This window comes from Fukomys damarensis, unplaced genomic scaffold (assembly GCF_012274545.1).
Source record: "Fukomys damarensis isolate Sample0158 unplaced genomic scaffold, DMR_v1.0_HiC HiC_scaffold_30, whole genome shotgun sequence".
NCBI classification, from domain to species: domain Eukaryota; kingdom Metazoa; phylum Chordata; class Mammalia; order Rodentia; family Bathyergidae; genus Fukomys; species Fukomys damarensis.
In genome coordinates, this window is record NW_022900942.1 from 20278372 (window position 1) to 20290704 (window position 12333).

The following is a 12333-nucleotide window of genomic DNA, read 5'->3' on the forward strand; positions in this document are numbered from 1 at the left end:
AAAAAAAAAAAGAGAGAGAGAGAGAGGAGATTGAAACACAAAGAAGCACACTGACAAGATTATGTAAAGCGGGGAGAAGACAACTATCTAGAAGCTAACTAACCAGAAAGACTTGAAATAGATTCACTTCTCATGAATTCTATTACTTTTGGTCTTTTACGTACAAGAATGACAAAGAAATCAGTATTTCTTGTATAAGTCAAAAGTTATTTGGTGCTCTTGTAGGACCCCAACCGCTGTGTAGGTCCTAGACAGTCTGCATATAACAAAGTACATTCCATTCTACTCTGCTCCCTCCTATCTACAGATAAGATTAGAAGGAAGTGTATGTAAACTTGGTATGAGTAAACAAAGGTAATGTCTTAGGACTTTGATCAAGACAGGGCATCCTGAGTCTGGGGTGACCAATGCAGGATGCCAGATATGTCATAAACCAGACCCCCTAAGGGATAGCAGGAAACTGACCCCCTTGCCCCCCTTACTGTGCTTACAATCCTCTCCACTAGTCTTCACAAAGGGACTCCAAGCTAATAGGCCAGACTGTGCGTCTTCATATGCTAATTGCTACCTTGGTTAACAGCCCATCCAGAGGCAAATGGTTTGACAAAAGGTGACTCTAGAACATTTCCTGCATAAGATAAGCAATGTGTTTGCTGTCTTGTTCTGTGAATTCCCTGACTCTTTGTTTAGAAAAACCTTATAAAAAGTACCTCAGCCCCTGAGCAGTTGCCTCTCTGAGCCACCTGGCTCTGGGAGTGCCATCTGGCCAGACTAATAAAGGTGTCTTTACCATCTAGCCTGGTGTGTTCCTTCCTGGGTTTCTCCTTCTCCATCGAGCTCCTGAAGCCTCGCTGGGTGTTGGGCCCAGCATTGTAGAGGCATTTTTGGCTGTTCACGCTCCGTGGAGTGGAAGTGAGACTTTAGGTCTTACACTCTAATATGACAGTTATAGGAAATTAGTACAGAGCATAAAGAAGTATTTGCATAATTTTTAAAAAATGATAAAATTATTAAATAATGGATAAATACCAGAAATTTGGGCAAAGAGATTTTTGTCTAAAATATAACTAAAAATATACTACTACAAAAATGCATTCTGTGGTTAACTATAAACATCATTCATGGAGAGAAGTTGTAAGTGAGCAAATGATCAACTTGAAAATGGAAGCCTGAAATAGGGAATAAGAATTATAGGGACACAGTGACTGCATCTTATTGGAAAAAGAGATCTTTTCAAATGAATAGAGTATTATAGTTCAGATGAGAATGCAATAATACAAGTCTGCAGACCTAGCAAAAATGAAGTTATGGACATAACTGTGCAAAATTGAGGGAGTAATATATTGTATGTAGTAAATAAAAGTTTGAAAAGTTAGGACAAGGTAGAAAAGTATGAAGGTTTTAAAACTATCAAATCACTTATACTTTATTTTGAAGGAATCAGGAAAATCTCAATAATTTTGATTTAATGTTTATTTTTCCAGACTTAGTTTCAAGGAAAACAATTCCATTGACATTTTTGACCAAGGTGTAAAAAAGGAGGTGTAGATTAAAAAGCTCATCTCCAGAATTCTGTGAGGTGAAGTATTTTCTTTTTAAATTTTTCAATTACTAGTTTTTTAATGATATGTTGAATGTCAAACATGCAAATAGACTGTTATTTTGTCACATGTTCAATATTGTCTGGGTCTAGTTCAGCCAATATTTTAAGGGAAAAGGAACAAAACACATTAAAATATATTATATTCTCTTTACCTTTGTATGGGAATAAATTATTTGAATAGAAACTGGTGAATATCAAGAGATTTTAAAAAATGTAATGATGATTAGGTCAGGATCCCTGAGGATCTCCTGAAGGTGTTTTTAAAAAATATTGCTTGTCACTTACTCTAGAATTTCTTGATTTGGTTCCTATAGAAATTAGAGTTTGAGAATTCGCATTTGTAACAACAATCCAAAATAACACTCATGCTGTTGATTCTGGAAGGTTAGAGAAATGGCACTAAAATTTGAAGGCAAAGTTAGTAGAGTATAGCACTTTCTAAAGGAAACTACTTTTGAGTTTGCCTTCATATAAACATATAAAGAAGTCTTCATGATGAGATTAATACTAATTTCTTGTAAACTTTTTTATCATTCTATCCTTTTATCTCCTGACATTCTATTTTTTTCTCTTCATCTTCCCCTTCTTTCTGATAGAAATGATTAAATCTATACATTATTTTGTCCTGATCTTTCTAAATTTAGAAAGGCCAAAAAAAGTGTCATTAAGAACATAAAATAATTTTGTAAATTCATATTTTTACTCTCAGAAGAAAGTATCTAGTGTATTATTAACCTTTACTTTGAATTTATTGATAATTATATTAGTTAAATATGGATGTTTTTTATATTATTGCTTTCATTAGCTTAAAAAATACATACTTGTAAGTTTGTTTTTAAGAAATTGGTATGTAATTAGAAACACTTTATTCTAATCATGGACAATTATGCCATCATGTATAAGAATAACAATGTAGATTTAGGAACATATTTAACATCAATTATTATGCACTATTTTATTTTAGGGGTACCTATGAGTTCTCTATTATATGAACATGTCAAAACATTAGCAAGTGGTCAAATAGTCTAGCAATGATCTTGTTACTATATTTGATTAGTGTGATTTTAAAGGAGATATTTCAATATTCCTTCGTGGTTTAAAGTATATTACACATATAATTTATCAAAAATTTCTATCCTGAACAGTACAAAGAAACAATATTTAAAAGTTGTATTAGTAGTTTAAAAGTTACTCTAGTATTTTATTTTTTATTCTTAAATGTACTTTAGTATTCTATATTTTTGTTCTTCAAACCCTTGAAGATAAAGTCTTCTTGGGGGAAAAAAAAAAAGGTGCTTTGAAATCCAGGTAGCATATAGAGCTGTCAGAGTACTTTGATACTCTTCTTGTTCTTTGCCACTGCTATATGGGAAGGTACTAATTTCTGAGAAACAGTGAGCCTATTGCATTTAAAGAAATTCAATTTTTCATAAGTCCCATATGTACTTGTAACTGATAAAAAAGGAACTTTGTAATGTGTATCTTTTCTGAAAAGAAATTTAGGACATTAAGAAATAATAATCAAATGCATTAAATGACTAATTTTTTGTCTGTTTGTGACATCTGCGTGCTGAAATATTTAGTTGAATTGCCTGTATTGTCTGACATCAAACAGTGAGAAAATATGATTATACTGGAAAGCAAGGGACAGGAGAAGCCCTCTTTCAGTTATTACTTCTAAAAATCAGCAGAGACTTAATTGGGAGACAGACATGGTGGTACACACCTGCAATTCTAGCACTCTGATAAGTAAATATAGAAAAGTATAAGCCCAGCCTTGGCAATTTAGTGTCTTAGAGAAAATTTTTAACAAAAATAAGCCAGTAGATAAATAAATATAGGGCTGGGGTTGCACATAAGTGTAAAGGGCCCCAGTATAATATCCAGTAGCAGAAGGCAAGAGGGAGGGATATATGGGAAGGAAGGCAGAGAGAGAGAATTTGTTAATTGTTGTGAAAAATTTTTGATTAAGTTGAGTCTTTTAAAAGCAAATATTAGAATATTACTGTATGGAAAATCAAAGGTAGGTAAATAAGTAATATTGCTTATGAACATTTAAACCACTTGTTTAAACTTTTATTAAAATTGTATTATACATTGTATTATTCATTATACTAAAATGAGCATATCATACATTTGTATTTTCGAGATTAAAATTTTTCTCTCTAAGTAATTCAATCATCACAGACAGATATTTATTCCATTTAAAATCAATCCAAATTCAAAGAGAAAGCAGAGACGGTAAGGGGTGGTTCTGGAATTTCGTTTGCATAGAGAATCGAAATTGAGAAACTATTTTTTATGAATTGAATTTCGCTTGCATTTAGGAGCTAAGACAAAGAAAGCAGAAAGTATTTTTAAATTATAGGAGTAGTAAAACAAGTTTCCTGAGTGTGTGTACATGCACACATGCTTAATGCTAACGTCAACAAAATGTTTTCACTATGAGCTTATGTCAAACATATTCTTAGATATCATATCAAAATGAAACTTGTTAAAATATTGTTTTGACCACCCTGCTACAAAGATGAGATAGAATGATGTTACATGCCAAAATGTGAGATTAATACTTCAACTTTGGAAGGATGTTTGCATTTCTGGTAAGTACAGCAATGTCCTTCCAAGATCTCTACATCTCCACATCCTAGAATCTCTAGTTCTTATAAATATGTTACCTTAAATACTATATTAATATATTAGGGAAGCCATAACGACTACCACAAACTGCATGGCTTCAAACAGATTGTTTTTCTCATTGCTGTGGAGGCCAGAAATGAGAAACCAAGCTATTAGCCAGATTGTTGAATTCTGATGGTGCTGAGGAGAGAATCCACCCTGTTTCCATATTGTAGAGTAGTATCTAATACTGTTGTGTCTCTTATAAGTACATTCCTATTAGATCCAGGGCCCAACCCTAACATATAGTGATCTCCTCTGGGATCTTTAACTTCATTCTCAAAGACTTTTATGCCAGATATGGTACTATTCCAAATTTTCAGGTGGCTAAATCCTTTAGGTGTTAATATTCTACCCACTAAATGCAAATTTTGTGAAATTGCGTATGTTATTAAGGCTTTTGAGATGATTAAAATTAACTTGGATTACATAAATGGATCCAGTGAACTTTACAGAGGATAGATAAATCCAGAGTTGGCATCAGGAAGGAAGTGTGGCCATGGAGGCAGAGGTAAGAGAAGGTGGAAGAGAGAGAGCCTGAAAGTAATTAGAAGTTGTTACTCTGCTGGCTTGGAGGATGGATAGATAGCTTCATCTAGAATCTGGAGAAAACAAGGACAAAGAATCTTCCCTAGAGCCTCCAAATGGAACAAAGCTTTCCTAGATATTATTTGAAGACTTTTAATGTGCAGAACAATAATTTTGTATGATTCTAACTGTCTACATTTGTAGTGATTTGTTTCTACAGCAAAAGAAAATACACTCTTTCACAGACTCATGTAATCCAGCAGTATCTATTCACTGCCTTCATATAGGAGGAATACTTACAAATTATTAAGATTCAAATTCCTATCCAATATGGCTAATTTATTCACCAATGATAACAAACTACTGACCGCACTTTAAAATCATTATTGCTATTTATAATTAATAAGAATTTTTCTTAATTCATATTTGTTTGTGACACAAAATAGGTGTAGAACTATGAAAGATTTAAATGCTTACTGAGGACAAATTTCATGTGGAAAAATAAGCCTATTATCATTTTATTACTATTCAATGCACAACTGATGAATTTGTGTATAGCTCATTTAATATTAATTGTTCTATTTAACTCCATGTTCTTTAGAGTAGTGAAGTTTTTTTTTTTATATTTTATTTATTTATTTTGGCGGGGGGCACTGGGGATCAAACTCAGGTCCTTGTGCTTGCAAGGGAGATGAATGAACCACTGAGCTAAATCCCCAGACCTAGAGTAGTGAACTTTTACAATTAGAAAAATTTCCATTATACTTTCAAATCTGACAGGTTTTTTGATCCACAAAAATTTCAATTTATCTGCACAGTAACATTGCAACTAGCAACAATTTTAGCAAGTTTACTGCTAATAAAAAAACAAAGAAAATACCCTTGCAAAATTTACCACAATTGTTTACTTTTGGAAAATGAGCACTAAAGCATTTGCATAACATCTGCACTGCTTGGAGGGCTGAAACACTAAAGCAATTAGCTCTGTGTTCTATAATGCATGCTGCAACTCAAGCAATGTTGAAGTTGAGCTAACTTAATATTTAAGAAGCGCAAAGGCCCTTTATTTGCCCTTTACTATTAGTGTTTTTTAAAATACTGATCATGGTAAATGTGTTAACAACCTCATTTTCAAGACACTTCCAGAGAGTATCATTTGAAAAAAATTATCTTTAAAAGAAGACATTCTTTGATCTTTTAATATGTTTGTTTATATCTATTGTATATACTTGAGTATAACATATTTTACACAATCATTATTTGTGGTCAATAAATCTGCAAATCTTTTCCCAGAAATTATAAAATTATTTATTTATTTATTTATTTATTTATTTATTTATTTATTTTGGGGGGTATTGGGGATTGAACTCAGGTCCTTGCACTTGCAAGGCAGGCAGTGCTATAAAATAATTTATAATGACCACATGCTGGAATAGCTGTTTTACTACATTATGTATACTGACTGATTTATTTCAAATTCCAACCATTTTAATTATATTTTTATTTTTAGGAAAAAAATAACTATAGCATTTATGTTTTGTTTTTGCATAGTACAAATGATCTTTTAAATTCTTCAAACACATTTAAATTTATAATACATATAAATTTATAATTTTATATCTTTTGAAAATCACATTACATTCTACATTAAAATCACTCTGATGATAGGTATACTGCCTTAAATTTAGATATAGAATACAAACCTACCTTGGTATATTATATAAGCAAACCTCAGTAACTCAAACAAAATATAAATGAATATTAGAAAGTATTTTTATATTAGATAAAATCTTTCTCACAGTTGATGAGAGCAACACTAAAATCATTGGAGAATGCTAAGTAAATATTATACACAGTAATAAATTATAAAAGAAGAAGTCACCCCATCCCATTTCGGTAATAGGGAGGCTATGGAGGCCAAGAATGGTAGTTTTTCAATTTGAGGAGGGGAGGCAAGGCTGGTTTGGGTACAACAGGGGCAAGTGATGAGGTAGGGATTATTGGATTTTAAAACTCACTGAAGGAAAAGGCAAAAAAAGAAAAAAAGAAGAAGAAGACTCCAGAAGCCTAGATGGAGAGTTAGAATGGAAAACTGTGCACAGATCTGGAACTTCAGAAGGTCTGTGCTACTTCGGTTCACAAACTTATTTTTTTCCACAATTCTGATCACAATCTGAATCAGACAAGTGCATCATTAGATTAGTGCAGCATTAGATTCAACTTTTATGTCATGGGGAAATTTGATTCAGATTTTGTCCAATTTGATTTGCAAACAGAATTAAGTTTGTGAACTGAGGCACCATTGTATATCCAAAGAAGAAAAGAAGGGCACATTCCTTTACCATGGGTCAATGCTACAAATATCTAAAATTAAAAAAAAAATTGCTTGAGGTGACAATGGTAGCGGCTCCTCTGTCAGGTTTTAAGTTTGAAATCTCACTACACACATTATGAAGAAAAGCTGTGACCCTGGGATTGCTGCAGAGGAAGCTGGATGTGCAGGATCAGGTGATTCTGTGACCAACTGTCAACCACTTCTTCTCCAAATGGGGACTTTGAGAGAACATTTACACCAGACATATATAATAGCAACTTTATTACATCGAGAAAATTTCCGGTTTTCAGTAATTAGTTTTATTTCACGTCCCTGAAATTGGGTCCTAAATCTTTGGCCATTTGCCTATTTCTTGGTCAGGCTGTCCTTTCCAGCCACAGTGTATAACTACATGTTTCACACAAAGCTGACCTTGCATCTGACAGTTATCCTGTCACTGATGCCTCGAAGCTGGTGCTTCCTGAGAAACAGAGCCATTGCTAAATTAGGTTCACATGCATTCTACTTTAGTAAATAGATCCCAGGTGATTTCTTAAAAAACCCAATGATCAATTGTGGAAGTAGTAGGTACCCAGACTTGCAGCAGAATGAGATAAGTGGGAGACTCTGTTACAACTTTGTTAACTTCAGAATTTACCTATAATTCGTGCTCAAGATCATTTTCAAAGGATTATGGAGTATTGCTCAACACACTCAAATTTGTTTCTAAATTACTCAAATGACAACCAGTTGATGCTGAACAGATCTGGTGAAAGACACCTGGTGTTCCCTGATTTGGTATTTAATCATTTTGGAGCCCCAGTAGCAAAGCAAACAATGCTTGATGACAGTACATTATTTCTTGGGAAAGATGCCCCAACTTGGCTACAAAATTCTACACTTAGGCACTGTGGCTGACATACAAGCATTTCACAAATGTATCATATAATTCTTGACCATTGATACACAAAACAACTGATAATATGGGCTACATTTCATAAAGAAAAATAATGTATATCTTTACTTTCTACACTGAATTGGCTGGAAGGTTATATTTCTTCCCCTTCTTGTTGCATGTTTTACAAAAAGATTATTTTGCAATAAACCTAGGAAAGATGTGCAGAATCCCTTTATTTTATGGACTATCCTTTCCATAATCCTAAGAAGCCTAACAAGAAATGGGGAATTTGTAAAGTGGAAAGTAACTTTCCTTTAATATCTTTTCTTAGGATGTAAAAACAATACCCAGACATGTTTAGAATAACATAACCTCCTTTTTCACCAACAAGCTTTGTGAAATATAGGGCTATATTTTTATGAGATTCACTTCTGACCTTTAGGTCTCTGATATTTTCTGTGTGTATGTCCTGGCAGTGTGTTATCAATGTAATGATTTGCCTTGAAGTCATTTGAATGAAGACAATAATTGAGCTTCTTTTGAGCTAACTGTGATGAGAGTTACAGATGGATGCAAGCCTGAAAAATCACAGTGGATGGTGATGTAGTGCTAGACTTGTTATGTATAAATATATAAGAAACATTTCTTATTCATTTGATTGTTAAGAAGGAAGTTAGAAATGAATATTTGCCATACCACTGTCTTTATATTAGATGCCAATAGATGTTTTATTTGCTTTAATATACAGACCACTTGCAAATATTAACTGTAAGTGAAGCAACCAATTAAATAAGCTTAGATTGTCCAGCAATCCTCTATAAAATCTTTATTCTCTGTACTTTCAAAAAAAATAGAAGCTAAAAGGACAATGAGAAATATAAATATTTCTGAATTATTTTAAATGTTGAGGGCGATAATAAAATCTGAATGGCTTTAGGATATACTATGTCTTTGATAAGAAAGGAATTTAAAGAAATCCTGAAGGGAAAATTAATATGATGGAACTGGGATCAAACTGGGAATATTACCACTTGGATTGGGCAAAATCTCCACTTTGCACATATCCTTAATTAGCCTCATACAAGAGGTAAAGCAAGGTTATAATTTTTGATGCATTATATTAGTTAGAGTATCAACTGTTATCTAACAATTCCAAAGTGAATGTCTAATATTATCCGTATGTGTGTACTTCCAATTCACATGTCTGTACAAAGCCTCTTAGCAAAATATATAGAAATAATATACTTGTAAACAGGGAAGGGTGGAGTGGGGAGGTGAAAGGAGGGCTGGGGCATAGGAAAAAATAAGAACATAGAAGAGTCATGTAAAGGTACAAGATCCCAATGATGAATGTAACTGTGTTGTATACCTAAAATGTACCAATAAACTTAATAAGCTTAATAAAGTTGAAACTTTTTGAACTTAGTTAAGATAAAAATAAATAAAAATAAAACCTTTATAAATTTAATAAAGATTTAAAAAGTTGTATTATGTGTGTGTACCAGTTCCGCACAGGAAATGTAAATATTATACCCTGCAAATATGTTCTAGAAAATGTGTTACACATATGAAGCAAATCATATGAACAAAATCATTAATGCTGAAAACATATAATAACAATAATATAAAATGCTTATCACATTAAATCCAAACTATCAAAACATGTTTTAAAAATCTGGCCATACAGTTAGTCTGAACAACTTAATGACTTAGTGAGACCCTTTCTCAAAAATAAGAAATAGGGCCAGAGATTTGGCGATTTGGCTCAGTGGTTCTGCCACCTGCCTTTCAAGCACAAGGTCCCAAGTTTGATCCCCTGTACCAAAAATAAATAAATAAATAAATTAATTAATTAATTAGTTAAAAAAATAGAAATAAGATCAATGAGAAGGTCTTGGGTTCAGTCCCCAGCATCACATATGCAAGTGCGTGCATGCACACTCGCGCACACACACACACACACACACGAATAATCAGACTTTAGAATGTGTATATTTTGCTATATTAACAAAATAATCTATATTAATGAAAAAACTAATTTTGTAAAACTGATTTTCTATTCAGCTATTTTTGACAGTCTCAGATACACAAAAAACTCCTTTAACCAGATAAAAATCTACACTAAACACACTGCATCTGTGAAAAAACACTGCAGTGTACGTGCAATTAAGTTTTTGACTCAAATTATTTTCTTTTCCTAATTCATGAACATTTGCCAGCTACATCATCATATAACCCTATTTTTGAGTTTGAAGGAGGTTAGACATGTATGTGTTTCAGTGTCTTTAATTTCCTTTTAAGGAAACAGGTTTAAGAGGGCAAAAATGATTTGTCTTAAATTAGTCAACTTGTGAATGGAGAACCTTGACCTAAAGCCAGTTGTCTGTGAATGAATAAAAGAGAAAAATGTCAGCAGAGAACGTGCTGGCTAATGTCATCTCACATTAAAACAAAACAAAAAAAATTCAAGAAAGACATACATTTGTAATTAATCTTCTTTTGATGATTTACACATATCAATACTATGAAATGTAGAATTAACTGCATTCTAATTTCAAAATAATAAAACATGAAGAAATGCATAAAGCATACCCTTCTTTATTTTATAAAAATAATGTAATATCAAGCTATGATAGTAAGCTTTTTGTTAAAAAATGTGAATCTTACTATATTAAATGTGTGTTGTCCAAAAGGTTATTGGCTCTATTCACAAAACATAAAACAAGAGATGTGAAGTGCAAGTTTCCTGTGAACCAGAAACTTGAAATATTGTGTCAGAAGCTATTTAGAACAATAAGTATTTGGCAGCAATTAAGCATATCCTTTAACAAACTTGCAAAATAAATGAAAATAAGTTATAAGTATACCTTTTAAGGCACCTTTAGTTTTCTCTAAAGTAGGCTGCTTTTATTTCTTCAGTTGATGTCTGCTACACTGGGTTTAAATTTCTAGGCTTAAAAAATTAACAAATTGAATGAGATTATAGAAATGCATAAAATTAAGTAACCTATGTAGATTTAGTACACTGAGTGGTCAAATGAAATCCATCAGACCTACTAGTTTACTAATTGTTACCTGTCTTAGCCTATGGAAATACTGAATTAGCACTTACAGTTGAATGATCACATTTATTATCCATAAGGTAAACTACTTTTGTTTCTTTCTTTTGACTTTATTTTATTTTATTTAGTTTTTCATTCATTCAGTCACTTATTTTGGCTTCAATAGACAACATTTACAAATCACAGCCACAATAATTTCATTTCTTAATAATTTATTGCAATCCAGTGAGATAAAGGAAGTGCTAAATTGATAGCTTATCAGGAGTGGTAGAAGAAGAAAAAAATTACCAATTGATGTAAAACAATGATTGCTCTGTACAGATGTTACAAATGTCTTACTATGTATTCAATATAGGACAATGAGCTAAGTGTTTTCAACACAAACAAAAATTGAAAGACAGGAATGATGAATGTTAATTATCTTGGTTAAGGCAAATATACATTTATTCTCAGAATAAATAACATTTATTTATATTTTATAATATGCTTTTGTAAATAAATCATGCATTCAATTATAAAGGAAATATTTATGTAATGTTTCTTTATAATTATATCATTAGAATTTATTATTCTCAGTATAACTAATATATATCATATACATAATATATATATATATTCTCAGAATATCCTATTATAAACTTTAAATATATACAATTATTTGTTCCCCAATAGCACTGGAAAAACATTATTGCTAAATATATGAGGTAGTTTAAATTCCATGGCAACTAAATTATACAATAATGTAGATAGGAACATAACAGTTATGAATAGAGGATTAAATAATCTGGTTTACTAAAATTGTGACTAATTTCATAAATTATTATACCAGATTAATTCTCATTTTTAGTAATTTTGCTGAGAATGAAAGGAGGGAAAATGAGAACCAAGACGTGTCATGAAAAGGTACAATATCCCACTAATGACTGTAATTGTACTGTACACCTAAAATGTACAAATAAACTCAATGAGAGAAAAACAATGCAAACTAGGTGTAAGGGGAGGAACTAGGGGGGTCTAAGAGAGCTAAGTAAAGACAATAAAAGAAGTCATATGTTTAATAGTTTAATAGTTTTACTTAGCCAGGCACAGTGGCACATGCCTGTAATCCCAGCACTCAGGAGGCCGAGGCAGGAGGATCACTGTGAGTTCGAGACCAGCCTGGGCTACATAGTAAATTCCAGGTCAGTCTCAACTACAGAGTGAGACCCTGTCTCAACCACCCAATGTATGTGTGTGTGTGTATATATATATA